This window comes from Physeter macrocephalus, chromosome 6 (genome assembly GCF_002837175.3).
Source record: "Physeter macrocephalus isolate SW-GA chromosome 6, ASM283717v5, whole genome shotgun sequence".
Taxonomy (NCBI): Eukaryota; Metazoa; Chordata; class Mammalia; order Artiodactyla; family Physeteridae; genus Physeter; species Physeter macrocephalus.
In genome coordinates this window covers 85,816,123-85,821,726 of record NC_041219.1, presented here as the reverse complement: position 1 = coordinate 85,821,726, position 5,604 = coordinate 85,816,123, and the positions used below count along the sequence as shown (strand labels likewise).

The following is a 5,604-nucleotide window of genomic DNA, read 5'->3' as shown; positions in this document are numbered from 1 at the left end:
TCAGTCACAGGAAATAAATGTATTTGTTCAGCTTCTACTTGCAGTGATGTTTATTCTCTGATTTTAAAATTTCCAGTTGTAATTCTATTGATAAATATTCCAGATTCTGACCATCACTGTCCTGAAACTTAGGACCTGGATGTTAATGGGACTAGAATGATAATTTGAACAAAGCAATATACTATGCATTCAATACAGAGGAAGGCAGGAAAATTGGAGACGAATAGAACCACAATTTAAAAACTAGATAGGAAAAAACTTGAAGAGTGGTGTCATATTTTTATCATTGGCATAGCAAATATGTAATATATGTTTCTCTAAAACTTCAGGCAGATGAAAAACCCAAAAAATGAGTGGATAAGAGCCAAGGAAGAATCTAGTTTTGGATAAAGAATCAGTGTCCCTCACTGGATTTACAAGTTAAATACTTAGAGTTGTATTACAGTATACATCACTCATCAGTATTTATTAACTGTTGATTATTTAAGATGCATCATTATTAGGATGTATACAGAGCAGAGTAACTAGGGGCGTGTCCACTTAAGAACTTAAATTACAGCATCCTATATTTGGCACTAAATTGTATTAATTACTTTGTATTCATTTTAAACTTTTTCCACAAGAAAAATATTTTATTTTCTTTAGTCAAATGGTGTGAAACATACTAACCGTAATCCTGTTACCTTTGTAGAAGGAATAAATGGTGTCCAGGACACAGGAGATGCTCAGTAATTTTGCTGATTGACCATTGTTGATTGAACAAATGATAAACAATTTAAATCATTTGATAACAAATGATAAATGATCCTACCAAATAGTTCCCATTTGCTTAACCACATTGAAAAACATAGAACAAATCCATGTGTTGCTTGGTTGCCATTCTATAAATACACTAATGACAGTACGTATTGGTAGAGGGATCATGAAACCTTGGGTAACCTCTCTGTACAACAGTGTAAGTTTCAGCTACTATGGCTGGTTTAGGCCATTTGCCTAAGGAGGTTCCTTCGTGTTAATTTTTGAAAGGCTTCCTTCACTTCCTTGTTCCTCAAGGTGTAGGTAACAGGATTCAGAGCAGGTGTGACCACAGTGTACATGAGTGCAGTTGCTTTGTCTGTTTCTGGAGTGTGTGCAAACTTCGGTTGGAGGTAAGTGAACAAGGCAGTGCCGTAGAAGAGAGAAACAACCAGGGTATGAGAAGAGCAAGTGGAGAAAGCTCTGCTTCTGCCAGCGCCTGAAGGGATTCTCAAGACGGTCACCAGAGCGCACACATAGGAGCACAGAATGAGGAAACAGGGGCTCATGCTAAAGAGCACAGAGAGAGCAGGCATCACAATCTCATTGTGGGAGGTATCAACACAAGCCCGTTTCACTGTGGGCATGATGTCACACAAAAAAGTGCTGGATCTTTCCTGTTCCGCACAAGGGCAGAGTGAAGATCCACGTGGTCTGGGCTGACTCCACCATGACCCTGGTGGTCCAAGATGCTGCAGCCAATTTCAAACACACACGAGGGCCCAAAAGGGGTGTGTAATGCAGGGGGTGACAAATAGCTGCAAAGCGGTCATAAGCCATGGCTGCTAGCAGGCAGCATTCTGTCAGTCCCAAGAGAGTAAATACGTACATCTGAGCTGCACAGCCCCCCACACTTATGGTCTTGGTCTCCACAAGCAGGTGCACTTGCATCTGAAGCACCATGCTGGTGATATAGCACATCTCCAGAAAGGAGAGGTTAACCAGGAAGAAGTACATGGGAGTGTGCAGGGGAGGGGTGCTCCAGACCAAGCAGATGATGGGCAGGTTTCCTCCCACTGTAAACAAGTAAATGGTTAAGAACACAACCAAGAGCACAGGTTGTAACTCCGCTAGAGAGGAAAATGCCACAAGTGTGAATTGGGTGCAGAGGAACTGGTTTCCACTCATGATGGGCTCAGAGCCAGACATCTGTGGAGACAGCAGAGACGGCAGATGATACCGAAAGGAATCCAGTCACCTAGCAGAGGTCTCTATCAAACTCAGAAAAAGGAACTTTCCAGGGATCAGCGGTCTGACATGGGAACCTACACACTTGCATTCCTTTGGCTAAAGTTTTTGAAATGACTGCCCAGTATCATGGATGCAGTATTTCTTCTTAACTCTGAGTTCTGGATTTTCACAGAACTATAGAGAAAACAATGGCTTTAAATGACATCATCTGATTTTTTTGTTTTTATCTTGTTGATATTCTAATCATATACACAGGCTGTTAGGTGAGAAATATATCAATACATGAAAACATCTAACTGTAAAGGAGTCACAAAGAAGCTAAGTGTAGCGAGTAAAATATAAAGGTGCTATTTCTGGTATTCTGAATTCCGCAATTTTCCCTTAAATCCACACTTAAGGGTTTGAAAAGTAGTATATTTCCAGCCACTTATCTATTCATTATCTTACATATTTATACTCATTTTGATTTGAAAATAATACTACTATAATTTGGCAGCTAAAATCCATGGAAACCAAAACCAACAGATTGTCCTTTCTTTAACCTCAATGTAATTTCACAAGAAATTTGCATGGGAGAACATACCAAGAACCACAAGGTAAACTTTGTGTTTCTTGTCTGGCTTCTAGACTTCCTAAAATTCCAAATTATAACATGGTGATAGAACAGGCAGTAATTCTACTCTGACTAGAAACCATAGGGATTGCATCCACTGAACAGTTTAATTATATTTATTTCAAGAGGCATTTGCTCAAAAACAAGAGTGATGAAAATTCAATGTAAATTTAGTTTTCATTATTGGAATACATTTTCCAGAGGTAATCTATTGCTGTTAGTTACATCACTTATATTTCAATGGGTAAAACCAAATTTTTTTTAAAAAATAACAAATGTTTCTAGTGGATTTACATCTTGCACTTTAAACAATTTTTGAACTGTATGGCTATTTTCCAAATTAATTTTCTGTTAGCTTCTCAGAGGACAGTGACTGTTCAGGCCTTTGTTATGTCAGTAGAAGCAGTGCAGGACACAAAGTAGGCTCAGTAATCCCACAGATAGCATTTACTTTATTCTATGATTATATTATTAGTAGTATAATATAAATGGTCCTGATTGGAGAAACTTTACTTTTTTTTTTTTAGTAATTACATATAAGTGAGATTATAATAGTAGGTTTCTTTCTACATCTGACTTATTTTACTTAGCGTAATGCCCCCCAAGTAAATCCATGTTGTCCCAGGATTCTCTTCATTTTTTGTGGCTGAATAATATTCCTCTTTAACATTGGTCTTGGCAATGATTTTTAGAATATGAAAAGGCAACCTATAGACTGGGAGAAAATATTTGCAAACCACATATTCAGTAAGGGTTAATATTCAAAATATATTTTAAAAAAAACTCATGCAACTCAATAGCAAAAACCAAATAATAGAACTAGAGAAAGCCTGCGCGCAGCAACGAAGACCCAACGGCAGCCAAATAAATAAATAAATAAATAAATAAAATTAAAAATAAAAATCTTAAGGTTGACAACTGCAAAGTAAAAACATTTAAAAAAAAATCCAAGTGTGACTTAGCTGGGTGCCTGTGGCTCTCATAAGACTGCGGTCAAGATGGCAACCAGGATGCCCTTATCCCAAGACTCCCCTGGGAGAGGGTCTACTTCCAAGGCTCACTCCTGGGGCTGCTGGCAGGTCTCAGGCGCTCACTGGCTGGGGACACCCATTCCTTGCCATCAGTTCCAGCTTATACCATGGCACAGCTACCGTCCCTCCGAGTGAGTGAGGGAGGGAGACAGTGAGAGAGCATGAGACAGCAAGATGGAAGTCAGAGGCTTTTTGTAACCCAATCTCAAAAGTGACAGCCCATTACTTTTTTTTTTTTTGGCCGCACCTTGCTACAGGTGGAACTTCCCCACCCAGGGATCGAACCCGAGCCTCCTGCAGTGGAAGCGTGGAGTCTTAACCACTGGACCACCAGGGAAGCCCGACAGCCCATTAATTTTGCTGTGCACAGTCAGTTAGAAGTAGGTCCCTAATTTTAGCCCCAAAAGGTCCAGGTTACAAAAGACCATGCCTGTGATCTTGCTCACTCTCTCTCACGCTCCCTCACTCGCTCAGAGGAAAGGCATCTGCCACGTTGTGAACCCCAACGTGGCAAGGACCTGGTGTGTCCGTTTACTCAAGGGCAGGGGATTACATGAGGGCCTGAGCGCCAGGAGGTGGAATGGCTGGGGGCCAGCTGCGGGGCCGCCTGCCACACGTGGGCAGCTCTGCTACAGTGGACATTGCCCAAGCATCTGCTGAGTCTAGCCCTAGTTGAATAATCACTTTAGTTAAATCCCATCATCTGCCTAGTGAACCAGGCGTTATTATTATCTCTTTGCAGATGAGAAGGCTGAGGCCGGGACATGTGAGAGGTGTGACTTGCCCAAGTCCCATTAGTCAGTAATCGAGCCAGGATCCAAACCCAAGCCTCTGACCCCAAGTCCAATGCCCTTTCTACCTCAGCTGCCTGCCACTGATCACTCTCCAGGTTAGACTTCTGGTTTCACCACCAAGCTGTGTGACTCTGACCTCTCAGAGACTCGGTTTTCTCATCTGTAAAACAAAGATAATTCCTACCTCACAGGGTTGTTGTAGGAATTAAATAACATAATGTATGAAAAGCACTTAGCACAGTGTCTGGTATATAATAAAAATCAGCATTCTGTCACATGAATCAGGGGAGAGGGAGAAGGTGAGTTCACCATGTCCCTTTCCACCCTGGTCTGGGAAGACAATAAAATTTCAAAACCAAAAAAAAAGCTACCCAAAGGATACCAAGGTTGAAGAAAGTATGGGATTGAAGGAAAAGTACCTTGAAAGTTACTACTTTGAGTAGAGAGGAGCTTTAGGAGGCCCTCCGCTCCCAGCCTCTAGGGCAAGGAGCGGACTTTCTTCATCATGTCCTGTGACCTTTCTCATAACAACATTTTTATTCAGATGAAAATAGAAATTGGTTGGCTGCAGTATCTGGGGTGTGGGTTCATGGGTGGACATGAGGGGAGACAAGCAGAGGGAAAAAGAACTGAAGAATAATAAAAAAGAGAAACGGGATCCATGGCTGTCAGCCAAGCCCACAAACATTAGAAGATGAAACGGGTCTCAAGTTGCAGCTGAAAACATCAGGTTAGACCCAGGGAACTAGAACTATAGTGACCTCCAGCCTAGAGATCACAAAGATACACGTAAGTCTAGGAAATCCACGTATCCTGAACCCCAGACCTTCCTGACTCTCCTGGGCTGAGCTTTCACTTCGTGGGGAAAATGGGTAAGCGAAGATCTCACAGGTGCTAAGAGCTCCTGAGAGAGTGAGCTTGGGGCCGGAGACTGGCTCTCCAACCCCCTGAGATCCTTTTAGCTCTGAAAGTCTAAGGAGCATTTTACGTACATCCACATGTAACTTAATGATTAACAAATACTTTCTCCTCTGGGTTGCTGTGTAAGTTTTAACTAATTCCTCGGGGTCAGCCAAGTCTCCCTCAGGTCTGCCCACCAGCCCCGCAGACCCCAGAGCCTTGGCAACAGTAATGACTTCAAATGAGAACATCTCCACAAGTACAATGGTAATCACAGCCA

At 41.8% G+C, this 5,604-nt stretch overlaps 1 pseudogene; it reads right to left on the bottom strand.

Moving 5' to 3' along the window:
* Nucleotides 1–980: 980 nt before the first annotated feature.
* On the bottom strand, nucleotides 981–3,939 carry LOC129392209 (olfactory receptor 2B2-like; annotated as a pseudogene).
* Nucleotides 3,940–5,604: the final 1,665 nt, after the last annotated feature.